Raw genomic sequence first — 13,573 nt, 5'->3', positions numbered from 1 at the left:
TACTGTAGGCATAAAGTCAATGGAGCCATTTTTTTCATCAAGCTGCTTTTTAGTATGCAGTAGAAAAGATTGATTTTAGGCTTAAAAGAACTGCTCAGCCTCCACAGCCAGTAAGGTCACTCACCTTCCTGTTCTATTTACTTATATTAAAAATAGCAAAACAATCAACACATGACAAAAATACAAAAAATAGCAAAGCTTTATGCAGGAACACGTTTTTCTTTCTCTTACTTAAAGCTTAAATTGACATTATTGGCAATTTTGTGCTTCCATCTTTGTAGCAACACTGTGAGGACTGTCCTTTCCTGTTTCAGCACAAATATTGCCCCCATTCCCAAAGGAAAAACTGTTTAGAATGGGGTTGCTAAGATGGGAGTGGAAGACTAGCCTGCACAGAACTCTGACTTCACCCCATATGAAAACCTATGGGATGAATTGAGGAGCCAACTGTGAGACCGGCCTGATCCACTGACATCAATCTCCAGCCTCACTAATGCTCTTGTGGCTTAATGGAAACAACTCCCACCATCGTATCAAATTCTAGTAGAATATCTTACCCAGCAGAGTAGAGGCTGTTCTAGAAGCAAAAATGCAACTTATTGCCTATGACAGTAAATCCACCCTTCTGTCTGATTATATTCATATACAGTTTTGTTACCATTAATTAGCTATAGTAATATTAAACATTATCATAACTAATGACAAGTGATGGGCGAATTTATTCGCCAGGCGCAAATTTGCGGGGAATTCACGCAATTCGCCACCGGCGAATAAATTTGCGAAACCGCTGAAAAAATTCCGCAGAGAAAATTCGCCAGCGCATTTTCGTCCAAAAGACGGATGCTGGCGTCCAAAAAGATTGACGTTGGCATCAAAAACGAGACGCCGGTGCCGTTTCGCTAATTTTTCGCCGTTTCGAGAACTTCGCGGGAAATTCACCCATCACTAGTAATGACTGGGCCTGAACCTCGGTCACAATACTTAATATATAGCATTTCAGCCGTAAAATTAAAACTTTGCAATGAAGGCATTGCATGAGTACTTTAAAACAAATGTTTACCCAAAAACTATTTTTCCATAATAAAAGCAGTGTAATACAAAGCACAGCAATGCATTTTTAGTAAGAATTTGAATTGTTTTGTTATTTGTAAGTCTAATTTCAGTCTTAACCTGAAGTGCAGAGAATATAAACAGCCAGAGAGATACTAGCAATCGCATTAATTTGTAATTTAGAATTACATTTCCATTACCGAGTCTTTTGTGTGTAGTGTCAATGTGTAAGAACTACCAGTTACATTGTGTCAGTCAAAGATACATTAAAGTTCATTTAAATATAGTTCTCTTTTAAAATCCCACACAAAACACTGCATTTTTTAAAAATAGCCTTATTAAATGATGTGTTAGTAATACTACAAACTGCAAGAAGAAGCTAGGTATAATATTTAAAAGAAAAAGTTGAAATTGCATGTTCTATCTCTGCATTTCAATATTCTCCCTTGCTAATTTATCACTGTGGAATTTAAGTTTTTAGCATCTTTTTGCAGGCTCATAAACCAAAGTGCGTGTATCCACATGCTAATTTATAATGAAATGCTGAAAATTAGTAAACGCACACCATCTAGTGGACATTTTGGGGAAACATTCAAAGGCTTGACCATTCCTGAAGTGTTTTTAAATAAAGTATGTGAAGACATCTTGAAGACATTCTTGAGCTCTTATTGCTGTTGGTGGATGCTAAATGTTTCAGATTAATAACAAACTAAAAGTTTCATGTCGAATTGTAACTGGCATAGTGATTAAAGTATGTCTCTTAAAAAAGCAATACAGCTTAAACACCAGTCTCAATACTAGTTCAAATAATGTTATTTTGTTCAAACAGTATTATAAAAGTGCTTTTTTTATTGCTTTGAGAACAATAGGACACAAGCAAAAATATACAAATTTAGATATATATTTATGCTTTAGTCCTATAGAATACATCTTTCCTATCTCTAGAGCGTGTCGCTCTGGCCGAAGAAAGGTGAAGAAACCACTTTGGCAAAAGGCTTCTCAGAGACATCATTTGCCCATCAGGTGGCTTCAAGCCGCGCAGCACTGCCGCTATTCCTCACAGGACTTCTCTTTCCCGCTTTCATTTTGGTGCATCATTCTCCTCCAGTCAGGGGGGGCTGTGCACCGACCGAAGATGGAGCGGCTCGCAGCTTGGTTTACATGACAGAGTTTTGGTTCAGGTTCTACATCTGACATGCTGTATTCTCTTTCAGAATAGCTTTTCCCAGTATTGACTTCATTTTGAGCTGCGACTTTCACGATTCTAAAAAAGAAAAGCTTGAAAGACTGCAGGCCAACAAGAGGGCTTTTCTTGCCCTTTGTTATGGCAGAGGAACCAGAACGCAACCCTTTTGCATATGCAGAGGGCTGAGGCGACCACAAAGGGACTTGAACCCTTAATCTTCTGATCCGAAGTCAGACGCCTTATCCATTAGGCCACGCGGTCTGCCGATGGCGCGCGCTTTTTTCACACGGGGGTACGCGATCTAGCAGCGCCACTAATAGCTCAAGCCGGGGTTCCTCGCCAGCGGGCCACGCTTTCTGGCCAACGGCCGGTACGCTCGGGTGCAGCCACGCTGCCCACTATCGCGCCTAGCTGTGCCAAACAGCCGAAACGAGAACTCTCGGCCCAAAAGGAAGTCCTGGAAATATTTCGGCACGGGTCACAGCCACCTTGCGTGCAGGTCGGACGGCCGGCGGCCTTGCTCCGAGTTTTGCCAGCGCAGGGGTTTTGCCGACCACGAAGGGACTCGAACCCTCAATCTTCTGATCCGAAGTCAGACGCCTTATCCATTAGGCCACGCGGTCTTCCCCCACGGGCGGATGCCGCTGAGCCGCCTGATACCCTAACCTGCGCCCACCTCTTGCGGCACATCATCTTATACCTTTGTGATATGGCATTCTGACACCCTTTACTTGTAAAAAGGACTGCAACAAAATGTCTTTTGTGTATTTTCAGGCACGACTGGATTCTATTCAATCGCATTTTAACCTCTGGGATGTAAATTGCAGGGGACCCGTTTCAACAGAGTTTGCCTGAAAGCGCTCTCTCACTCGCTCATGCTGTAAATTTCCACTGAAAAGAGCTTGTGCCGTCTAATTTCTCTTTAGAATGTCTCAGTCCCCGTTGGCCCCTGTCGCCGGCTACTGTCAGGATGGCCGAGTGGTCTAAGGCGCCAGACTCAAGAGCGTCGCTCTTTCCCTGCTGGGGGATTTCTGGTCTCCAGATGGAGGCGTGGGTTCAAATCCCACTTCTGACAAGCCGCTCTTTTCCTCCGCGATATATTCTAGCCATCGTTTCTACCAACAGCTCTCCTTGCAGGAATTTCAAAATTAGCGTCGTGGTTGGCATCCTAAAGGGCTTGTTCGCCTCCCAAACCCTTTTTACACTTCTCGTGTTTTCATATTGTTCACCGCAAGTAAACACTTCCTGTGATTGCTTTCCATTTTGGATTTTGGTATTTTTTTCGAGGTTTTTTTTTCTTTCCTCCAAAATCCAAGTTTCAAGTTTCACCTTTCTATCTCTAGGGCGTGTCGCTCCGGCAGCTCAGTCATCCAGGTGGTGAAGATTCTGTACTGTTAAAATGCGCAACATTCGCCCATACACCTCTCAGCAGCGGCAGCATCTGCGCTGTGTTTGCAGCTACTGGGTCAATTATAACAGCTGCCTTTAATGAAACTCGGATTCAGCTCGGCAGGGCCAAAGTTACCAAGTGCATCGACTAATGCATCCATTTAGAACGGTTTACAGGGTCGGTGACCCCCCCGCCGGAGCTGCTTCAGGAAGACACAAGAAGGTTAAAAAACGAAACTTTAAACATCAATTTTAGAAAAAGGGTCACAGGTAGAAAAGACAAAGTCATCAGGAAAAGTCTTTCTTTCTGGTGAACTTTCTGGAAACAGGTGAACGGTAAAAAAAAAGAAAAAAGAAAAGAAGTGTTGTATGGTGAAGAAACCACTTTGGCAAAAGGCATCATTTCAGAGACATCATTTGCCCATCAGGTGGCTTCAAGCCGCGCAGCACTGCCGCTATTCCTCACAGGACTTCTCTTTCCCGCTTTCATTTTGGTGCATCATTCTCCTCCAGTCAGGGGGGGCTGTGCACCGACCGAAGATGGAGCGGCTCGCAGCTTGGTTTACACGACGGAGTTTCGGTTCCGATTCTACATTTGACATGCCGTCTTCTCTTTCAGAATAGCTTTTCCCAGTATCGACTTCCTTCGAGCTGCGACTTTCACCAGTCAAAAAAGGAAGGCTTGAAAGGCTGCAGGCCGACAAGAGCCTGCCACGGCCGAGGGCTTTCTTGCCCTTGGCTATGGCAGAGGAGCCAGACCGCGCCCCTTTGGCACATGCAGAGGGCTGAGGCGACCACGAAGGGACTCGAACCCTCAATCTTCTGATCCGAAGTCAGACGCCTTATCCATTAGGCCACGCGGTCTGCCGATGGCGCGCGCTTTTTTCACACGGGGGTACGCGATCTAGCAGCGCCACTAATAGCTCAAGCCGGGGTTCCTCGCCAGCGGGCCACGCTTTCTGGCCAACGGCCGGTACGCTCGGGTGCAGCCACGCTGCCCACTATCGCGCCTAGCTGTGCCAAACAGCCGAAACGAGAACTCTCGGCCCAAAAGGAAGTCCTGGAAATATTTCGGCACGGGTCACAGCCACCTTGCGTGCAGGTCGGACGGCCGGCGGCCTTGCTCCGAGTTTTGCCAGCGCAGGGGTTTTGCCGACCACGAAGGGACTCGAACCCTCAATCTTCTGATCCGAAGTCAGACGCCTTATCCATTAGGCCACGCGGTCTTCCCCCACGGGCGGATGCCGCTGAGCCGCCTGATACCCTAACCTGCCCCCACCTCTTGCGGCACATCATCTTATACCTTTGTGATATGGCATTCTGACACCCTTTACTTGTAAAAAGGACTGCAACAAAATGTCTTTTGTGTATTTTCAGGCACGACTGGATTCTATTCAATCGCATTTTAACCTCTGGGATGTAAATTGCAGGGGACCCGTTTCAACAGAGTTTGCCTGAAAGCGCTCTCTCACTCGCTCATGCTGTAAATTTCCACTGAAAAGAGCTTGTGCCGTCTAATTTCTCTTTAGAATGTCTCAGTCCCCGTTGGCCCCTGTCGCCGGCTACTGTCAGGATGGCCGAGTGGTCTAAGGCGCCAGACTCAAGAGCGTCGCTCTTTCCCTGCTGGGGGATTTCTGGTCTCCAGATGGAGGCGTGGGTTCAAATCCCACTTCTGACAAGCCGCTCTTTTCCTCCGCGATATATTCTAGCCATCGTTTCTACCAACAGCTCTCCTTGCAGGAATTTCAAAATTAGCGTCGTGGTTGGCATCCTAAAGGGCTTGTTCGCCTCCCAAACCCTTTTTACACTTCTCGTGTTTTCATATTGTTCACCGCAAGTAAACACTTCCTGTGATTGCTTTCCATTTTGGATTTTGGTATTTTTTTCGAGGTTTTTTTTTCTTTCCTCCAAAATCCAAGTTTCAAGTTTCACCTTTCTATCTCTAGGGCGTGTCGCTCCGGCAGCTCAGTCATCCAGGTGGTGAAGATTCTGTACTGTTAAAATGCGCAACATTCGCCCATACACCTCTCAGCAGCGGCAGCATCTGCGCTGTGTTTGCAGCTACTGGGTCAATTATAACAGCTGCCTTTAATGAAACTCGGATTCAGCTCGGCAGGGCCAAAGTTACCAAGTGCATCGACTAATGCATCCATTTAGAACGGTTTACAGGGTCGGTGACCCCCCCGCCGGAGCTGCTTCAGGAAGACACAAGAAGGTTAAAAAACGAAACTTTAAACATCAATTTTAGAAAAAGGGTCACAGGTAGAAAAGACAAAGTCATCAGGAAAAGTCTTTCTTTCTGGTGAACTTTCTGGAAACAGGTGAACGGTAAAAAAAAAGAAAAAAGAAAAGAAGTGTTGTATGGTGAAGAAACCACTTTGGCAAAAGGCATCATTTCAGAGACATCATTTGCCCATCAGGTGGCTTCAAGCCGCGCAGCACTGCCGCTATTCCTCACAGGACTTCTCTTTCCCGCTTTCATTTTGGTGCATCATTCTCCTCCAGTCAGGGGGGGCTGTGCACCGACCGAAGATGGAGCGGCTCGCAGCTTGGTTTACACGACGGAGTTTCGGTTCCGATTCTACATTTGACATGCCGTCTTCTCTTTCAGAATAGCTTTTCCCAGTATCGACTTCCTTTCGAGCTGCGACTTTCACCAGTCAAAAAAGGAAGGCTTGAAAGGCTGCAGGCCGACAAGAGCCTGCCACGGCCGAGGGCTTTCTTGCCCTTGGCTATGGCAGAGGAGCCAGACCGCGCCCCTTTGGCACATGCAGAGGGCTGAGGCGACCACGAAGGGACTCGAACCCTCAATCTTCTGATCCGAAGTCAGACGCCTTATCCATTAGGCCACGCGGTCTGCCGATGGCGCGCGCTTTTTTCACACGGGGGTACGCGATCTAGCAGCGCCACTAATAGCTCAAGCCGGGGTTCCTCGCCAGCGGGCCACGCTTTCTGGCCAACGGCCGGTACGCTCGGGTGCAGCCACGCTGCCCACTATCGCGCCTAGCTGTGCCAAACAGCCGAAACGAGAACTCTCGGCCCAAAAGGAAGTCCTGGAAATATTTCGGCACGGGTCACAGCCACCTTGCGTGCAGGTCGGACGGCCGGCGGCCTTGCTCCGAGTTTTGCCAGCGCAGGGGTTTTGCCGACCACGAAGGGACTCGAACCCTCAATCTTCTGATCCGAAGTCAGACGCCTTATCCATTAGGCCACGCGGTCTTCCCCCACGGGCGGATGCCGCTGAGCCGCCTGATACCCTAACCTGCCCCCACCTCTTGCGGCACATCATCTTATACCTTTGTGATATGGCATTCTGACACCCTTTACTTGTAAAAAGGACTGCAACAAAATGTCTTTTGTGTATTTTCAGGCACGACTGGATTCTATTCAATCGCATTTTAACCTCTGGGATGTAAATTGCAGGGGACCCGTTTCAACAGAGTTTGCCTGAAAGCGCTCTCTCACTCGCTCATGCTGTAAATTTCCACTGAAAAGAGCTTGTGCCGTCTAATTTCTCTTTAGAATGTCTCAGTCCCCGTTGGCCCCTGTCGCCGGCTACTGTCAGGATGGCCGAGTGGTCTAAGGCGCCAGACTCAAGAGCGTCGCTCTTTCCCTGCTGGGGGATTTCTGGTCTCCAGATGGAGGCGTGGGTTCAAATCCCACTTCTGACAAGCCGCTCTTTTCCTCCGCGATATATTCTAGCCATCGTTTCTACCAACAGCTCTCCTTGCAGGAATTTCAAAATTAGCGTCGTGGTTGGCATCCTAAAGGGCTTGTTCGCCTCCCAAACCCTTTTTACACTTCTCGTGTTTTCATATTGTTCACCGCAAGTAAACACTTCCTGTGATTGCTTTCCATTTTGGATTTTGGTATTTTTTTCGAGGTTTTTTTTTCTTTCCTCCAAAATCCAAGTTTCAAGTTTCACCTTTCTATCTCTAGGGCGTGTCGCTCCGGCAGCTCAGTCATCCAGGTGGTGAAGATTCTGTACTGTTAAAATGCGCAACATTCGCCCATACACCTCTCAGCAGCGGCAGCATCTGCGCTGTGTTTGCAGCTACTGGGTCAATTATAACAGCTGCCTTTAATGAAACTCGGATTCAGCTCGGCAGGGCCAAAGTTACCAAGTGCATCGACTAATGCATCCATTTAGAACGGTTTACAGGGTCGGTGACCCCCCCGCCGGAGCTGCTTCAGGAAGACACAAGAAGGTTAAAAAACGAAACTTTAAACATCAATTTTAGAAAAAGGGTCACAGGTAGAAAAGACAAAGTCATCAGGAAAAGTCTTTCTTTCTGGTGAACTTTCTGGAAACAGGTGAACGGTAAAAAAAAAGAAAAAAGAAAAGAAGTGTTGTATGGTGAAGAAACCACTTTGGCAAAAGGCATCATTTCAGAGACATCATTTGCCCATCAGGTGGCTTCAAGCCGCGCAGCACTGCCGCTATTCCTCACAGGACTTCTCTTTCCCGCTTTCATTTTGGTGCATCATTCTCCTCCAGTCAGGGGGGGCTGTGCACCGACCGAAGATGGAGCGGCTCGCAGCTTGGTTTACACGACGGAGTTTCGGTTCCGATTCTACATTTGACATGCCGTCTTCTCTTTCAGAATAGCTTTTCCCAGTATCGACTTCCTTTCGAGCTGCGACTTTCACCAGTCAAAAAAGGAAGGCTTGAAAGGCTGCAGGCCGACAAGAGCCTGCCACGGCCGAGGGCTTTCTTGCCCTTGGCTATGGCAGAGGAGCCAGACCGCGCCCCTTTGGCACATGCAGAGGGCTGAGGCGACCACGAAGGGACTCGAACCCTCAATCTTCTGATCCGAAGTCAGACGCCTTATCCATTAGGCCACGCGGTCTGCCGATGGCGCGCGCTTTTTTCACACGGGGGTACGCGATCTAGCAGCGCCACTAATAGCTCAAGCCGGGGTTCCTCGCCAGCGGGCCACGCTTTCTGGCCAACGGCCGGTACGCTCGGGTGCAGCCACGCTGCCCACTATCGCGCCTAGCTGTGCCAAACAGCCGAAACGAGAACTCTCGGCCCAAAAGGAAGTCCTGGAAATATTTCGGCACGGGTCACAGCCACCTTGCGTGCAGGTCGGACGGCCGGCGGCCTTGCTCCGAGTTTTGCCAGCGCAGGGGTTTTGCCGACCACGAAGGGACTCGAACCCTCAATCTTCTGATCCGAAGTCAGACGCCTTATCCATTAGGCCACGCGGTCTTCCCCCACGGGCGGATGCCGCTGAGCCGCCTGATACCCTAACCTGCGCCCACCTCTTGCGGCACATCATCTTATACCTTTGTGATATGGCATTCTGACACCCTTTACTTGTAAAAAGGACTGCAACAAAATGTCTTTTGTGTATTTTCAGGCACGACTGGATTCTATTCAATCGCATTTTAACCTCTGGGATGTAAATTGCAGGGGACCCGTTTCAACAGAGTTTGCCTGAAAGCGCTCTCTCACTCGCTCATGCTGTAAATTTCCACTGAAAAGAGCTTGTGCCGTCTAATTTCTCTTTAGAATGTCTCAGTCCCCGTTGGCCCCTGTCGCCGGCTACTGTCAGGATGGCCGAGTGGTCTAAGGCGCCAGACTCAAGAGCGTCGCTCTTTCCCTGCTGGGGGATTTCTGGTCTCCAGATGGAGGCGTGGGTTCAAATCCCACTTCTGACAAGCCGCTCTTTTCCTCCGCGATATATTCTAGCCATCGTTTCTACCAACAGCTCTCCTTGCAGGAATTTCAAAATTAGCGTCGTGGTTGGCATCCTAAAGGGCTTGTTCGCCTCCCAAACCCTTTTTACACTTCTCGTGTTTTCATATTGTTCACCGCAAGTAAACACTTCCTGTGATTGCTTTCCATTTTGGATTTTGGTATTTTTTTCGAGGTTTTTTTTTCTTTCCTCCAAAATCCAAGTTTCAAGTTTCACCTTTCTATCTCTAGGGCGTGTCGCTCCGGCAGCTCAGTCATCCAGGTGGTGAAGATTCTGTACTGTTAAAATGCGCAACATTCGCCCATACACCTCTCAGCAGCGGCAGCATCTGCGCTGTGTTTGCAGCTACTGGGTCAATTATAACAGCTGCCTTTAATGAAACTCGGATTCAGCTCGGCAGGGCCAAAGTTACCAAGTGCATCGACTAATGCATCCATTTAGAACGGTTTACAGGGTCGGTGACCCCCCCGCCGGAGCTGCTTCAGGAAGACACAAGAAGGTTAAAAAACGAAACTTTAAACATCAATTTTAGAAAAAGGGTCACAGGTAGAAAAGACAAAGTCATCAGGAAAAGTCTTTCTTTCTGGTGAACTTTCTGGAAACAGGTGAACGGTAAAAAAAAAGAAAAAAGAAAAGAAGTGTTGTATGGTGAAGAAACCACTTTGGCAAAAGGCATCATTTCAGAGACATCATTTGCCCATCAGGTGGCTTCAAGCCGCGCAGCACTGCCGCTATTCCTCACAGGACTTCTCTTTCCCGCTTTCATTTTGGTGCATCATTCTCCTCCAGTCAGGGGGGGCTGTGCACCGACCGAAGATGGAGCGGCTCGCAGCTTGGTTTACACGACGGAGTTTCGGTTCCGATTCTACATTTGACATGCCGTCTTCTCTTTCAGAATAGCTTTTCCCAGTATCGACTTCCTTTCGAGCTGCGACTTTCACCAGTCAAAAAAGGAAGGCTTGAAAGGCTGCAGGCCGACAAGAGCCTGCCACGGCCGAGGGCTTTCTTGCCCTTGGCTATGGCAGAGGAGCCAGACCGCGCCCCTTTGGCACATGCAGAGGGCTGAGGCGACCACGAAGGGACTCGAACCCTCAATCTTCTGATCCGAAGTCAGACGCCTTATCCATTAGGCCACGCGGTCTGCCGATGGCGCGCGCTTTTTTCACACGGGGGTACGCGATCTAGCAGCGCCACTAATAGCTCAAGCCGGGGTTCCTCGCCAGCGGGCCACGCTTTCTGGCCAACGGCCGGTACGCTCGGGTGCAGCCACGCTGCCCACTATCGCGCCTAGCTGTGCCAAACAGCCGAAACGAGAACTCTCGGCCCAAAAGGAAGTCCTGGAAATATTTCGGCACGGGTCACAGCCACCTTGCGTGCAGGTCGGACGGCCGGCGGCCTTGCTCCGAGTTTTGCCAGCGCAGGGGTTTTGCCGACCACGAAGGGACTCGAACCCTCAATCTTCTGATCCGAAGTCAGACGCCTTATCCATTAGGCCACGCGGTCTTCCCCCACGGGCGGATGCCGCTGAGCCGCCTGATACCCTAACCTGCCCCCACCTCTTGCGGCACATCATCTTATACCTTTGTGATATGGCATTCTGACACCCTTTACTTGTAAAAAGGACTGCAACAAAATGTCTTTTGTGTATTTTCAGGCACGACTGGATTCTATTCAATCGCATTTTAACCTCTGGGATGTAAATTGCAGGGGACCCGTTTCAACAGAGTTTGCCTGAAAGCGCTCTCTCACTCGCTCATGCTGTAAATTTCCACTGAAAAGAGCTTGTGCCGTCTAATTTCTCTTTAGAATGTCTCAGTCCCCGTTGGCCCCTGTCGCCGGCTACTGTCAGGATGGCCGAGTGGTCTAAGGCGCCAGACTCAAGAGCGTCGCTCTTTCCCTGCTGGGGGATTTCTGGTCTCCAGATGGAGGCGTGGGTTCAAATCCCACTTCTGACAAGCCGCTCTTTTCCTCCGCGATATATTCTAGCCATCGTTTCTACCAACAGCTCTCCTTGCAGGAATTTCAAAATTAGCGTCGTGGTTGGCATCCTAAAGGGCTTGTTCGCCTCCCAAACCCTTTTTACACTTCTCGTGTTTTCATATTGTTCACCGCAAGTAAACACTTCCTGTGATTGCTTTCCATTTTGGATTTTGGTATTTTTTTCGAGGTTTTTTTTTCTTTCCTCCAAAATCCAAGTTTCAAGTTTCACCTTTCTATCTCTAGGGCGTGTCGCTCCGGCAGCTCAGTCATCCAGGTGGTGAAGATTCTGTACTGTTAAAATGCGCAACATTCGCCCATACACCTCTCAGCAGCGGCAGCATCTGCGCTGTGTTTGCAGCTACTGGGTCAATTATAACAGCTGCCTTTAATGAAACTCGGATTCAGCTCGGCAGGGCCAAAGTTACCAAGTGCATCGACTAATGCATCCATTTAGAACGGTTTACAGGGTCGGTGACCCCCCCGCCGGAGCTGCTTCAGGAAGACACAAGAAGGTTAAAAAACGAAACTTTAAACATCAATTTTAGAAAAAGGGTCACAGGTAGAAAAGACAAAGTCATCAGGAAAAGTCTTTCTTTCTGGTGAACTTTCTGGAAACAGGTGAACGGTAAAAAAAAAGAAAAAAGAAAAGAAGTGTTGTATGGTGAAGAAACCACTTTGGCAAAAGGCATCATTTCAGAGACATCATTTGCCCATCAGGTGGCTTCAAGCCGCGCAGCACTGCCGCTATTCCTCACAGGACTTCTCTTTCCCGCTTTCATTTTGGTGCATCATTCTCCTCCAGTCAGGGGGGGCTGTGCACCGACCGAAGATGGAGCGGCTCGCAGCTTGGTTTACACGACGGAGTTTCGGTTCCGATTCTACATTTGACATGCCGTCTTCTCTTTCAGAATAGCTTTTCCCAGTATCGACTTCACTTCGAGCTGCGACTTTCACCAGTCAAAAAAGGAAGGCTTGAAAGGCTGCAGGCCGACAAGAGCCTGCCACGGCCGAGGGCTTTCTTGCCCTTGGCTATGGCAGAGGAGCCAGACCGCGCCCCTTTGGCACATGCAGAGGGCTGAGGCGACCACGAAGGGACTCGAACCCTCAATCTTCTGATCCGAAGTCAGACGCCTTATCCATTAGGCCACGCGGTCTGCCGATGGCGCGCGCTTTTTTCACACGGGGGTACGCGATCTAGCAGCGCCACTAATAGCTCAAGCCGGGGTTCCTCGCCAGCGGGCCACGCTTTCTGGCCAACGGCCGGTACGCTCGGGTGCAGCCACGCTGCCCACTATCGCGCCTAGCTGTGCCAAACAGCCGAAACGAGAACTCTCGGCCCAAAAGGAAGTCCTGGAAATATTTCGGCACGGGTCACAGCCACCTTGCGTGCAGGTCGGACGGCCGGCGGCCTTGCTCCGAGTTTTGCCAGCGCAGGGGTTTTGCCGACCACGAAGGGACTCGAACCCTCAATCTTCTGATCCGAAGTCAGACGCCTTATCCATTAGGCCACGCGGTCTTCCCCCACGGGCGGATGCCGCTGAGCCGCCTGATACCCTAACCTGCCCCCACCTCTTGCGGCACATCATCTTATACCTTTGTGATATGGCATTCTGACACCCTTTACTTGTAAAAAGGACTGCAACAAAATGTCTTTTGTGTATTTTCAGGCACGACTGGATTCTATTCAATCGCATTTTAACCTCTGGGATGTAAATTGCAGGGGACCCGTTTCAACAGAGTTTGCCTGAAAGCGCTCTCTCACTCGCTCATGCTGTAAATTTCCACTGAAAAGAGCTTGTGCCGTCTAATTTCTCTTTAGAATGTCTCAGTCCCCGTTGGCCCCTGTCGCCGGCTACTGTCAGGATGGCCGAGTGGTCTAAGGCGCCAGACTCAAGAGCGTCGCTCTTTCCCTGCTGGGGGATTTCTGGTCTCCAGATGGAGGCGTGGGTTCAAATCCCACTTCTGACAAGCCGCTCTTTTCCTCCGCGATATATTCTAGCCATCGTTTCTACCAACAGCTCTCCTTGCAGGAATTTCAAAATTAGCGTCGTGGTTGGCATCCTAAAGGGCTTGTTCGCCTCCCAAACCCTTTTTACACTTCTCGTGTTTTCATATTGTTCACCGCAAGTAAACACTTCCTGTGATTGCTTTCCATTTTGGATTTTGGTATTTTTTTCGAGGTTTTTTTTTCTTTCCTCCAAAATCCAAGTTTCAAGTTTCACCTTTCTATCTCTAGGGCGTGTCGCTCCGGCAGCTCAGTCATCCA

The 13,573-nt window shown here is 48.9% G+C and overlaps 18 non-coding genes across 18 annotated transcripts; 6 read left to right on the top strand and 12 right to left on the bottom strand.

The window, feature by feature from the left end:
- Nucleotides 1–2,424: 2,424 nt before the first annotated feature.
- On the bottom strand, nucleotides 2,425–2,497 carry trnar-ucg. Its single transcript has one exon. It is a non-coding gene; the product is annotated as a tRNA-Arg (tRNA).
- Nucleotides 2,498–2,786: 289 nt separating this feature from the next.
- On the bottom strand, nucleotides 2,787–2,859 carry trnar-ucg. The gene has a single exon. It is a non-coding gene; the product is annotated as a tRNA-Arg (tRNA).
- A 341-nt stretch (nucleotides 2,860–3,200) lies between these two features.
- trnal-caa lies at nucleotides 3,201–3,311 on the top strand. Its single transcript has 2 exons — nucleotides 3,201–3,238; nucleotides 3,266–3,311. It is a non-coding gene; the product is annotated as a tRNA-Leu (tRNA).
- A 1,105-nt stretch (nucleotides 3,312–4,416) lies between these two features.
- On the bottom strand, nucleotides 4,417–4,489 carry trnar-ucg. Its single transcript has one exon. It is a non-coding gene; the product is annotated as a tRNA-Arg (tRNA).
- A 289-nt stretch (nucleotides 4,490–4,778) lies between these two features.
- On the bottom strand, nucleotides 4,779–4,851 carry trnar-ucg. Its single transcript has one exon. It is a non-coding gene; the product is annotated as a tRNA-Arg (tRNA).
- Nucleotides 4,852–5,192: 341 nt separating this feature from the next.
- trnal-caa lies at nucleotides 5,193–5,303 on the top strand. The gene is made up of 2 exons: nucleotides 5,193–5,230; nucleotides 5,258–5,303. It is a non-coding gene; the product is annotated as a tRNA-Leu (tRNA).
- A 1,106-nt stretch (nucleotides 5,304–6,409) lies between these two features.
- Nucleotides 6,410–6,482, bottom strand: trnar-ucg. Its single transcript has one exon. It is a non-coding gene; the product is annotated as a tRNA-Arg (tRNA).
- Nucleotides 6,483–6,771: 289 nt separating this feature from the next.
- trnar-ucg lies at nucleotides 6,772–6,844 on the bottom strand. The gene has a single exon. It is a non-coding gene; the product is annotated as a tRNA-Arg (tRNA).
- A 341-nt stretch (nucleotides 6,845–7,185) lies between these two features.
- Nucleotides 7,186–7,296, top strand: trnal-caa. The gene is made up of 2 exons: nucleotides 7,186–7,223; nucleotides 7,251–7,296. It is a non-coding gene; the product is annotated as a tRNA-Leu (tRNA).
- Nucleotides 7,297–8,402: 1,106 nt separating this feature from the next.
- trnar-ucg lies at nucleotides 8,403–8,475 on the bottom strand. The gene has a single exon. It is a non-coding gene; the product is annotated as a tRNA-Arg (tRNA).
- A 289-nt stretch (nucleotides 8,476–8,764) lies between these two features.
- trnar-ucg lies at nucleotides 8,765–8,837 on the bottom strand. The gene has a single exon. It is a non-coding gene; the product is annotated as a tRNA-Arg (tRNA).
- A 341-nt stretch (nucleotides 8,838–9,178) lies between these two features.
- On the top strand, nucleotides 9,179–9,289 carry trnal-caa. The gene is made up of 2 exons: nucleotides 9,179–9,216; nucleotides 9,244–9,289. It is a non-coding gene; the product is annotated as a tRNA-Leu (tRNA).
- A 1,106-nt stretch (nucleotides 9,290–10,395) lies between these two features.
- On the bottom strand, nucleotides 10,396–10,468 carry trnar-ucg. The gene has a single exon. It is a non-coding gene; the product is annotated as a tRNA-Arg (tRNA).
- Nucleotides 10,469–10,757: 289 nt separating this feature from the next.
- On the bottom strand, nucleotides 10,758–10,830 carry trnar-ucg. Its single transcript has one exon. It is a non-coding gene; the product is annotated as a tRNA-Arg (tRNA).
- Nucleotides 10,831–11,171: 341 nt separating this feature from the next.
- On the top strand, nucleotides 11,172–11,282 carry trnal-caa. The gene is made up of 2 exons: nucleotides 11,172–11,209; nucleotides 11,237–11,282. It is a non-coding gene; the product is annotated as a tRNA-Leu (tRNA).
- Nucleotides 11,283–12,388: 1,106 nt separating this feature from the next.
- trnar-ucg lies at nucleotides 12,389–12,461 on the bottom strand. Its single transcript has one exon. It is a non-coding gene; the product is annotated as a tRNA-Arg (tRNA).
- A 289-nt stretch (nucleotides 12,462–12,750) lies between these two features.
- Nucleotides 12,751–12,823, bottom strand: trnar-ucg. Its single transcript has one exon. It is a non-coding gene; the product is annotated as a tRNA-Arg (tRNA).
- Nucleotides 12,824–13,164: 341 nt separating this feature from the next.
- trnal-caa lies at nucleotides 13,165–13,275 on the top strand. The gene is made up of 2 exons: nucleotides 13,165–13,202; nucleotides 13,230–13,275. It is a non-coding gene; the product is annotated as a tRNA-Leu (tRNA).
- The last annotated feature ends 298 nt before the right edge of the window (nucleotides 13,276–13,573 follow it).

Source organism: Xenopus laevis, chromosome 8L (assembly GCF_017654675.1).
Source record: "Xenopus laevis strain J_2021 chromosome 8L, Xenopus_laevis_v10.1, whole genome shotgun sequence".
Classification (NCBI taxonomy): Eukaryota; Metazoa; Chordata; class Amphibia; order Anura; family Pipidae; genus Xenopus; species Xenopus laevis.
This window is presented reverse-complemented; position numbering and strand designations above follow the sequence as displayed.